General features: G+C 33.1%; 1 long non-coding RNA gene across 1 annotated transcript; it reads right to left on the bottom strand.

Annotated features, from left to right (window-relative positions):
- Positions 1 to 2,545: 2,545 nt before the first annotated feature.
- LOC104891311 (uncharacterized) lies at positions 2,546 to 4,561 on the bottom strand. Its single transcript, XR_007275319.1, has 2 exons — positions 3,981 to 4,561; positions 2,546 to 2,703 (listed from the first exon to the last, which is right to left on the bottom strand). It is a non-coding gene; the product is annotated as an uncharacterized LOC104891311 (long non-coding RNA).
- Between the last annotated feature and the right edge of the window lie 8,149 nt (positions 4,562 to 12,710).

The raw sequence follows: 12,710 nt of genomic DNA, 5'->3' as shown, positions 1-12,710 counted from the left end.
AATCAGGTTGTGTGGTGATCTATGATTTTTAAGAAGTTTAAGGCTCAAATTCAGATGAGAGTGAAATTTGTAAAAGATGTCTCAAAAGGACAAAGTTTGGTTTGAGAATGTGTTTTTGAGCTGAAATGCTTGTATAGTTTGTTGTATGCTTTCCTAGTTCTATGGAGGGCCAACCTAGTTGGGATGCTCTTGGCTTGAAGAGCTTAGGTTGTACAGTTGTTTTGGTGATTTATACTATTACATAATTAGAAAAAAAAAACATAAATTACTAATCGGAATATCAAAACATAATTTAATCTCAAATAAGTTTACATCTTAATTACAAAAGTTCTTTACTTAGATTTACTCTTTATTTACTCCCATTTAACAACCTAAAAACCCAATCAATCTTGATGTTTATACTTATACCAATAATAATTATAATATTCTTTTCATATCCCAAGCAGAACTTTTATTATTCTTTTCGGAACACTCGTCCTAAAGTCAAAGTGTGATAATAGCAATAAATTTTACATTGCTCATAACCATAAATGTCAAAGTTTGTATCACATATACTTAAATCTCATGATATAAAACATTTTCATACACATATTTATGCAATTTAGATACACAAAAACTTATAAGCTCCAGAGTTTGACTTAAATTTATAGTTATAAATGAGGCTTCCCCCAACATGACTAGATGGTTCATCCCGCACCTTAATTCTCCAGCACTTCGATTTTGATATTTGTTTTAGTTTGGCTTGTATTAGAATTAGGATGTACTTCATCTTTTAATTAATGTACGATTTTCCGATGTCAAAAAAAAAAAAAAAAAAAAAACAAAAAACAAAAAAACAAAAAAACAAAAAATTCTCCAGCACTTCATATTTTAACTCTAGATCTTCTCATATCTCAACCATATTTTGATATTTGGATACAACTTTATCACCTCAAGTTCAATATCACACAAATATTATCTGAATTCCCAACTTAATTTCCTTTTACTTATCTCAATCATTTGTTTGAACTTTGTAATCCCGATTATATAAACTTTACCCTATATTCACCCTAGTTTTATATTTCAATCCTTGTTCAATCATAATATTGGTTTTCCAACACTCTAACATGAGCGATAAGCTATTCACATTAACCTGACTTGCCTTTTCCTTATCCTTACTCCTCCAGTTAATGGAAAATAAAACATTTACTCTCTATTACATATCCTAGTTTGATACTCCCCATATAAGATTCCCAATTGGGATATAGTTTCTCACGACTTTAAGTGATACAATTTCATTATACTGTTTTGCAACTGCCTCAAACCATTACTTAATTCTTTACTCTTATATTACTAAAGTCAAGCATCACATATCTAATCTACTTCTGAATACTTGAAATACTTCATTCGAAATTTACCACAACTTTAATTAACTTGCCTTTAGGATCCGTGAAGTTCTTGTAATAAATTATATGAAACCCATTAATCGATGTTCAACTCTTGAAAATTACTTCCATAATATGACATTATTCGCTCAACTTTAATTAACTTGCTATGAAGGTGTTTGGTAGAATGCGTGAAGAAGGAATGACATAAGGCTGACTTTGAAGTGCACATATCTCTCAATATATAAATGGTTTTGATGTGATTCAAATTGTAGGTGATAGCTTGTTCCAAGAGCTTTCTAACGATAGGTCATATGCCCAATTCCACTGAGAAACGAGAAAGTTATGACTGTTTTACGAAGAACTGACGAAACTGTTTTCGTCCTGCGCTCCGCCCGGGCAGGTCGGGCGGATCTCGCCCGGTCGGGCGCGCAAGCATTTCTGGAGTGCTGGGTGCCGCCCGGGCGGGTCGGCGAATAACGCGGAAAACGCTTTTTGAGCCGCTGGGTATAAATAGATTATTTTTACCTAGGTTTTACACTACGAAAAACACTTTATTCTCTCTGTAATCTGCACTACAAAAAAATCCACATATAGAAGCAAGCCCAAATTGCATCTAAATATATATTTGTAGCCTCTAATTGTGTTTAGAAGCAATTTTCTCGCGGCCTCTAATTACTCCGTCGCTAATTATAGGTTGTCCCTAATGCAACCTTTTTGAGGCACACAAGTTATAATGCTGCTAAAGCCACTTACATTTAGAGGCAACCATAAACCTATCGCTAATTATTGGTTGCCCCTAATGCCACCTTTTTTAGGCACACAAGTTCTAGTGCTGCTAAAGCCACTTACATTTAGAGGCAATCATAAGCCAATCGCTAACTATCGGTTGCCCCTAAAACCCCCTTTTTGGGGCACACAAGTTATATTGTTGATAAGACCACTTATATTTAGAGGCAACCATAAGTCCATCTCTATTATATGTTGCCTCTATGCAACCATAAGTCTATCGCTAAAGGATGTCTTTAGATGCAACTTCTGACATTTCCATTAATACTATTAGGGGCAACTACACATTTTACATTTGAAAATTTATGAATGAATATATATATATATATATATATATATATATATATATATATATATATATATATATATATATATATATATATATTAACGAATCAATAAAAAAGTTACTATATAGATAAATATAATTGTCATTTACAAAAACACCTTAATAAACTAACATTTCTCTTTGGTTGTTCACAAGTGTTACACTAAACAGGGATTAGTGTTACGCGAACAGCTTGTTTACTTCATTTGCATTCCTAACTTGTACCTGATTCAGACCAAGTCCCATTAAGAAATTAATAAGCATTAAGGCAAATATCTATTCAACGGGCAAGCAGCTTTAGCAATGACTTTGGAGACATTTAACTACTTAGAGAAACAAGTATTTCTCCTACATTAAGGATAGGATACAATTCACACAAAAACTAAACCAAATTTTGAGTCTTACACGCAACAAACTAGATCCAAGTTCCCTGAGTCGCACTCGCTTCCACCAATTCACCTCCAAGCAAAAACCATTTGGCCACCATAGAACTACCCAATTTTTAGCTACCTCAATCACACAAAGGTACAACAACAAACCACCCAAAATCGCTTCAAATATAATTTTTTTTTAAAATAACGAGACCAAAATTGACCCCAATGAATATACAATCTAAGTGTGGTAACAAAGCAGACTACTATAAAACATGCTATCTAGGACAAATTAACTTGAGGGATTGTACATTAAAGACTTACTCCGTATAAAAAATGGAAATACAAATAGAACAAATTTCAAGTAACATGACTTTAGGTATGAATAATACGTAGCTAGTCTTTAAAATTCGAAGAAAAACTTAACCAAACCAACTCACATTCAACTATTCAAGGTTCTAACAAACTGCATGAAACTCTACCATTAGAAGCACTACAGAGTAATATAGGCTATAACATACATTATCAAACACTTGCTAGAATGAAATAAAAGCACTCAAAAAATTAACATATACAAGATTCTCAGGACTTAAATTAACACTGCATTTCCTATGTGTCTCATAATTTTAGGCTAGGACTCCCTTACTCTTTAAATTAACAATTACTAACAACACTTTTACCACTCTTAGCAAGTGAATGCCTTGTTCGTTCACCTTAAATCAACTAGTTCAAAGAATAATTAAGTCCATTTCATCTCTTTTAGGTTCAATTAAGTTTGATTAGAGCTACCAATATTCAATTAAGCAGAAATAATGAAGCTTGAATAAGGCACACCTCTATTATATTACTTCAACAACAATTTTCAGAACAAATCTACATGTAACAAATCAATGCTATTAAAGGCAGTATATAGTGTAGTGATAGCAAATTACAATAAATTCGAACCAAATAAAAGCAGCAGACGACAGTAAATATAAGCCAAACAACAATGACAATTCGATCTGCACAAGAAACAAGAGTAAAGACAAAATATAAATAGCACAACAATCAGGCAATTAAGCACGAAAACGAAGCTCTAAAATCAATTATACAAAATGAATGATGATAAAAGCAATTAAAAAGGAAAAATACCTAATTTTGTTCTAATTCATGCCCTTAAACCTCAAAAATGAAAAAAACCCAAAATTGGTTTTGATTTTTGATAATGGCAACCTTTGAAAATTCCCTGATGAGATGCGAATTAAAGAAGGATTTGAGTTATTGGAACTGTAACCGTGAAGCGGAAACGTTGGGTAGGCGGTAGCAGTAGCGAGGTGGCCCAACATCAGCAACAAAGTGTCAAGCAGTAACAACTGCAACCCGTCAAGTGGTGTCGTCATCGACATTTTCAGAAATTGTCGCCTTGAGAAAGAGAGGAAGGTCGGTGGTGACGAGTGAGGAGGAGAGAGGAGGATTGGTGGTGGAAAGCGAAGGGTTTTGTTTTTCTTGTTTTGAAATGTCTGGTAATAAGGTTGCATGAAGATATTTGGGCGTAGATTATTGAGTCTCTTGTATATCTCAAAAAAAAAATGATTAAGTCTCTTGAAACTTTTATATTTTTTTTAAGGGATACTACCTTCGTTTCCTAAACATTTTCATTGTTACTATTCCTACAAATATCAAGGAGGATCCATTTGTATGGGGTATGTGGTGGGTAAAGTAGGAGAGAGAGAGGGGTTAAGATAAATAAACAAATAAAAAGTGGTTGAAGTAGGAGAGAGAAAGGGGGGAAAATTGAATTAATAATGTAATGGTGAGCCATATGACAGGGACATGAGAGGGTAAAAAGGGAATTTTTTTCCAAATAAGGAATAAAGTAAAAGAGGGAAGATTTTTTGGAAACACACTTAAAGGGAAAGAGGGAAGATTTTTAGGAAACAGAGGGAGTATTTGATAGGAAAATTTTGAATATTCCCCTATCCCAAAATAAAATAAATAAATAAATAAATAAAATTGATCGCCCCTATCCCAAAAAATTTAGATACACTAACAAAATTTCAAAAAATTTAATTGCCCTATTCCACACATTTATTTACCCAACCATGCAAAATAATTCTTGAGAATTAGTAAGAATTATTAGAATATTTCAATGCTAATATATTACAGCAAAATTGATTTATTCTACTAGTGAAATAAAATAATTAGAATATAATGAATTATAACACATCTCACCTAAAAAGTCATAAATTGAAAAAACAACAAAATCAAAACTAGGGTTTTGACGAGAAACACGAATTCTAACCATAACACCGAAATCTTTAAGAGCGGTTCGTGGGAAGATTAACATCTTTATTGAAGTTAGTAGCAACAAGCTTAAATAGGAATAATTAGGGATTTTGAATTGGGGATTTTTGAATGATTTTGATGAAAAGGGTTTCTTGATGTTGGTGCAAACAGAAAGGGCTTTTTTGTTTTGGTCTTTCAGACCCCAAATTTTATTAGACGATACAAATCCAGCTTGCTCGCTATAGTAGTTTCCACTTCTTCTTTTTTCGCTAATGCCTTTTTTTTGGGAAATTTCTTTTAGATGTTATAAACTCATAAACTTATTTTAACTGATTGGAGTAACCTATGTTCACTTATTGGACCGTATTAATTTGTAATATTTTTATAAACTTACGACATTGCTTGATTTATTATGTGAACTAATAAGGGTGGGTGAACTATTCTGATCTAATTTGAACTATTCTGATCTACTCCCTCCGTTTCCTAAAGATCTTCGCTATTTCCGTTTAAGTGCGTTTCCAAAAGATCTTCCCTCTTTTACTTTATTCCTTATTGAGAATTTTTTTTCCCTTTTTACCCTCTCATGTCCCTATCATATGGTCCACCATTACATTATTAATTCAATTTACTCCCTTTCTCTCTCCTACTTTAACCCATTTTTATTTGTTTATTTATCTTAACCCCTTTCTCTCTCCTACTTTACCCACCCAACACCCCACACAAATGGATTCTCCTTGTATCTATAGGAACTAACAAGGAAGATCTTTAGGAAACGGAGGGAGTAATATGAAATCTTCTTCTGTGATATGATCTTTATTTTTTTGGAATTATTCTTATTTGATCTAATATGATCTTAAATTTTTGTTAAGATCTAAATTTATCTCTTAAATTTTTGTTAAGATCTAAATTTATCTTACTTATTGTACTCCCTCTATTCCATAATGATCTGTGCACTTTCCCAATTTGGACGTTCTGTAATGATTTGTGCATTTTGCTTTATTCTATTTTAAGACATACGTTTCCAAATTAAATAAACCTAGGGCTGTCTATTTGGACTTTTGATTAGATTTCTTTTAGTCCAAATCCAATCCAAATAAAATTTGGACTCAATTTTTCATTCCAAATTCAATTCAAATTTTCGTAAAGTTTAATCCAATCCGATCCGAAAGTATGAGAGATGTGTTGGCAAATGACTTATCTTTGATGTAGACTTTGGGGTTAAACCTTGCTCCATAAAAATTGGGCTAATGACAATATATATATATATATTATATTATATATATATATATATATATATATATATTATATATATATATATTATATATATTATATATATATAATGGATTTTAATATGTCTAGTCCAAATCCAATTCAATAATTCAAAATCTAAAAATTTTGAGTCTAAATCCAATCTGAAATAGAAAATGTCCAATCTGAATTGATAATTAGGATTGGATTTTGGATTTTTTACGAATAATGGACAACCCTAAATAAACCTACTATTTTTGGATAAATTTGGCCCTATTCAGTTCACCTTTAAAAAAATAATGTTTAGTTCTAATCAGTTCTAATAAAGTTTAATAGTTTAATCAGTTTTAATAACTAAAAATTAGTTTTAATCAGTATTCAAAAAATGAGTTCAACTGTGATCAGTTCTAATCAGTTTTAATCAGTTCCAATCAGTTCAATAATAAATTTTAATCAGTTTTAATAAGTTTTAACCAGCTCTAATCAGTTTTAATCCTTAAAAATTAGTTCAGTAAAAATCAATTCTAATCAGTTCAAATCAATTCTAATCAGTTCTAACCAGCTCTAATAAGTTATGATTAGCAAGTATCAGGTGAAATGAACTGGGCCTTAGAAATAATATATTATAATTAACTAGAATTTTTTGCACGCGATGCGTGCTTGAATTTTTTTCGAAACAGAATCTCGATTTTCTTCGGCATAAGAGTCAAAATTTGACATTAGACATACGAACTATAATTGTTTTTAGTTGCAAAATTTGATTGGTTTAGTTTATGTCACTTAAGTCTCTCACCATTTTTTTTTTACTTTTCAAAGTTAAATTCTATGAACAAAATAGAAATTTCATTAAATTTATTTCTGATTCTCTATTATGATTTTTTAGTTGATTTTTGAATTAAGTACAGTACTTCATAAATTGTAAAGAAAGTGGACACTTTGATTTCAAGTCAATTTTTTCATAGGTTGTAGTTCGTAAGTGAATTTTTAAATTTTTGTAAATTTTTCTCATTTTAGTGATTTGCATAATGTAAATTATGCATATTTTATGATTTTAATTGACTTGTGAGTGATTGTATATATATTATTGTATTTGTTTTTTGGTTTGAAGCCCCTTTGTTTGTAAGTGAATTTGTAATTCAGAATGGGAAGGGGGTAACATAGTCTCTTCATTTGGGGACACCATAGCTCCCCCCTTCCCTTATATAATAGAGATATGTTGTACTTTAATTCTTGAATGATATTTTACATAAACCTTTTTACCTTGATAATTAATCACTATATATAATAGAAAAAGATAGGTCCAAATATATGTAAAAGTTTCATTATATATAGGAAACACTATATAAAAAAGTAAATAATTTGTTTCCTTGTCGAACTTCTAAATTCTGATTTCACTACAAATACACCTCAATTTTTTTATCATGACCCACCATTAATTGTGAATGGTTCTTGAGAATAGTGATTTGTAAGTAAATTTTTGTAAATATTTTTGTCTGTATTTTGAAGTTTTAATAAAGTTTCTTGATTATTTGCGTGATTTGCGTGATTTTTATAACGTGATTTTCTCAATTGTATGACTGATTTGTAAGTTTCTTCTTTTAAGTGATTTGTGAGTGATTTATGAGTGAGTGTTGTAAATTAATTTTTGGTAGTTTTCTTTGATTGCCAATTTTACTTTTGACATTCCTTTTGTAATTTAGAAAAAGAAGGGGGGCAAAATAGGCATCTCAAAAGAACACACCATTGCTCCCCCTTCCCTTATATAATAGAGATTAATTGAAAACAAGTTTATCTATCGAAAATAAGTTATAATCCGTAAAATTCGTGAAGTATTTTTTTTTTCTTAGCAAAGTAAAATTAAGAAAGGCTGCAGTAAAATATTCATCCATATTCAAAACTCCCACGCCCGCTACTCCAAAACTCCAAAAAAGTTTTAAAAGTCAAAATCCCCAAATTCCCTTTCATTTCTTCCTTCCCTCTCGTGCTATTGTTCACTCAGTTCAATCTCTCTGAATTTTTTTTTACCTTCGAGGCTCTATCTCATTTCCAGGTAAATGTCTATGATTATTGTTTCTTCTGCTGCATATAGTTGGAGTGTTTGATTTTAGTTTGTTTCTTCTCTGAATCAGACGCTCTTCCTCTCTTCCTCCCTCTTCCTCTCACGCCATTTCATTCTCAACCTCTCATCTCCTCTCTCTCTCTTCCTCTATCTTCACTTTCTCCTTCCTCTCTCACCTAACACTGATGCTCTCATCTCCTTCCCCATCTCCTTCACTCAATTCTTTCTCACCTGAACCCTAATGACTCGCCGATGACCAACGAACGAATAAACAATGACGAAAAAGAAACTCAATCCTCGTTATCCTTCCATCTTCAGCCCTCCATCGTCGCCGACTTCGCCGTCGCTCAGCTCTACATCATTAGCCGCCTTCGCTTCAACGCTGGAACTTGCCGCCGTCTTTTTTTATTAGATTCTCAGATTTGTTTTTTAATTCAGCAAACAAATGGTTGTTTTGATTCAATTCTTTTTGTTAGGTTAGTGTTGTTGATTTGTTTGTTCATTGTTTTAGATTAATTTGTTCATTGTTTCAAATTTGTTTGTTCATTGTAATTATTTCATTTTTGTTTGTTCGGTATGGTGTAATTCTCAAATTTGTTTGTTTCAGATTCTTTTGTTTTTTACTTTGTTTTGTTTTTTATTGTGTTTTTCATTTGTTCGTTTCATTGAATTTTTTGGTGGTGGAAGTTTATGATTTTTTTTGCTATTTTTTGAATTTTTTTATGTTTCAAATTTAATGACAAAATGTAAAAAATAATAATATTTTTTTTCTTAAACATGTATGTATTGTTGCGGTTTTCCGGGAAAACCGCAACAATATACATTATAAATCTCAGTTAAAAACCGCAGCAATAAATTAATGACCTATTGCTGCCCTCTTAATTGCTGTGTAGCCAAAACCACGTTTTTTCTACTAGTGAAATTTAGAAAGTATGATTTGCAAATTTCAGTAGTTTTTGCATTAGGCCACTTCATAAAAACTTATGAGGATGATGTACAAGGATGATGTAGTATGATTTAGTTGTCGATCATAAAATTGGAAAATTACAAGGATGGTGTAGTTGCCGATCTTTGTGTATGCCTATTTAATTTGAAAAATTATGAGGATGATTTAGTTGCCAAACTTTGGGTATGCCTATTTGATTTGGAGAATTACAGGGATGACTTAGTTGTGGGGTATAAGAATTTGCCAACCTTTGTGTATCCCTATTTGATTTGCCAACATATCTAGAAAAATACGTAACATATGTAAATGATTTTTGTGATATGAAACAAATAATTGAATTTTAAGAATTTTGTGGAGTTTAGTCGTTCAAATAGGTTAGTTTAAAAATTAGATCAAATAAGGTAAATTTTATTTTATTTAGTTAACATGAATTATAGTTGAATTCAGATTGGTCATAAATAAATCGGGTATTTACTGGGTCTAGTTGGTTTTGGGTTAATATTGAGTTGAGATAGGGTCAGATCCGATTTTGAATGCAGGTCTGTGTGGTCAGGTCAGAATATGACTTTGTCGGGTGCCGGTCAGGTCTGGGTAATCCCAGGTTAGGTTTCGATCAAGTCTGGAGACTGACCCCCTCACAGGTCGAACCAGGTTCAAATAGGTCAATATCAGGTTGACCCAGCAGTCAAATTTTTTTTGACCGACAATTCAAGTGACGCTAAAAAATATCTTTAGATGCAACAATAATCTATGTGATGCTGAAAAAAATGGCTATCGAGACAACTAAATTCATGTGACGTTAAATACATGGCTTTAGAGACAACTAACTACAGTTGATGTTGAAAAAATGGCTTTAGAGACAACTAAATTCATGTGACGCTAAATACATGGCTTTAAAGACAACTAACTACAGTTGATGCTGAAAAAAATGGCTTTTCAGACAACTAAAGTCATGTGACGCTAAATACATGGCTTTAGAGATGACTAATTACAGTTGATGCTAAAAAAATGGCTTTAGAGACAATTAAATTCATGTGATGCTAAAATATATGGATTTAGCGACAACCAATATCCATGTGATGCTAAAAACATGGTTTTAGAGGCAACCAACATTCGTCTGATGCTGAAATGTATCTTTAGAGGCACCAGAATATACTTGACACTAAAAACCATATAATTAGAGGCAACCATGTTTATGTGATGGTAAAAGGGGGTTTTAGAGGCAAGTCGGCCAAATGATGTGCCTCTATTGCCAATTTTTTTTGTAGTGCTGGTTTTCCTCACATAATAAAATTTTCTCTCCCTCTCTGTCGTGGATGTAGCCAAATTGGTGAACCACGTAAATCTATTGTCTGTTTTTATTGTATTTGCATTCATAATTTGTTTTTGTCTCACATCTGTTATAATAAACTGGTATCAAGAGCTTTGGTGTTCGATCTGTGTGAGAAAGATGTCTGGGATGAATGTCAAAATTGATAAATTTACTGGGAGGAATAGTTTTCGTCTGTGACAAATCAAGATGCGGGCTTTACTGAAGCAACAGGGGTTATGGGAACCGTTAGCAAAGAAGGCAACGGATTCAGTCACCGGTGAGATGGAAATTCTAGAGGAAAAGGCGCATTCAATAATTATGATGTGTATGTCTGACGATATAATTACTGAAGTTGCGGAGCAGAAAAGTGTTGCTGGTCTGTGGTTGAAGTTAGAGAGTTTATACATGACGAAATCTCTAACCAACAAGTTGATAATAAAGCAAGGTTTGTTTAGCCTGCATGTGCAGGAAGGTACGTCTCTTAAGGATCACTTAGATAAATTGAATATTATCTTACTAGATCTTCGTAATATGTATGTTAAAGTAGATGATGAGGATGGTGCTTTAATTCTGTTAGTATCTTTGCCTTCGTCGTATTAGAATTTTGTGGATTCTTTTATTATTGGGAAAGATAGTCTGTCATTAGAAGAAGTAAGATCTGCACTTCATACTAGAGAGATTCGTCATAAGGCGTCTGGTACAGGTACAGTCGATCAGGCTGCTGGATTAGTAGCCTGTAGTAATGGACAGGAGAATTCGCGAAAAAATTCAAGGAAACCGTCTTCTAGAGGTCCTAAATCTAGTGATGTCTGTAATTACTGTAAGGAAACGGGGCATTGGAAAAGGGAGTGTCCTAAAAGGAAAAATAAATCTGGATTTGATGAATCTGGGTCTGGTTCTGCTGCTGTTGCAGCACAAAATTTCATTTCTGATGATGATATTGCTTTAGTTGCTAATGAACAAACACATTGTAGTGATGTGTGGGTTTTAGATTCAGGAGCGTCTTGTCATATGTGTTTGCGTAGGGAGTGGTTTATGAACTATAAACAGGTTGATGGAAGTGTTCTATGGCCAACAGTGAGGTCTGTAAGACAATTAGTATAGGATTCATCAGAATAAGGACATGTGATGGCAAAGTTTGTACTTTGAATGATGTTAGGCATGTTCCACAAATCACAAAGAATCTAATTTCACTTAGTTTGTTAGACAAGAAAGGGTTCAGTTTCAAAGGTGAAGGTGGAGGGTTGTATGTCTACAGGGGTTCGAAGATGATCCTGAAAGGGGTTAAACGGGAGACATTGTATGTGTTGCAAGGGTCTACGTTATCTGAATCTGGGGTTGCTACATTGGTTGTTTCTGATAGTGTTGAGAAACAGGTGGAGCACATAGGCACTCTAGGTTGGAGTGGTGGTTCACGTCAGGAAGAAATGTGTCAACACTCACAATCTGAATCTAAAACTCCGTGTTCTTCGTCATCAAAATTGGGTCAGTCAAGCTTGGCTCTTGGTCAGCATGAAATCTTTGGGGACTCTCCTCAAAATGGAGATGGTGAAGGTTTTGCACTGTATGTCGGAGAGGTGAATATTTTTGGGCCGTCCATTGAAGGTGTTACTTGTGCTAGGAAAGAGTATAAGGAACACATCTGTTCGAATCTGATTCCACAGGGTATGCTCCAAGGTTGCTTGGACTTACAAGCTGATCGTGATTATTAGTGGCCCTTAGAGGGGCTAATCTGGTCTGGGGTCTTTAGGGACTAATCTGGTCTGGTTGTCTTTTGGGACAAGTCTGTTGTAGGAAGATTCTGGGTGTTGTGATCAATGCATCTGTTTTATGGCTAATTGTGAGAGGATTCAAGTCAAGGTGGAGATTTCTAAGAATAGCGATTTGAATGGTGCCTTGAAGGTGTTTGGTAGAATGCGTGAAGAAGGAATGACATAAGGATGACTTCGAATGCACATATCTCTCAATATATAAATGGTTCTGATGTGATTCAAATTGTAGGTGATAGCTTGTTCCAAGAGCTTTCCAACG

The sequence above is a fragment of the Beta vulgaris genome, chromosome 6 (genome assembly GCF_026745355.1).
Source record: "Beta vulgaris subsp. vulgaris cultivar EL10 chromosome 6, EL10.2, whole genome shotgun sequence".
Lineage (NCBI taxonomy): Eukaryota > Viridiplantae > Streptophyta > Magnoliopsida > Caryophyllales > Amaranthaceae > Beta > Beta vulgaris.
Note: the sequence above shows the minus strand (reverse complement) of the source record. Positions and strands in the feature narration are given on the sequence as shown.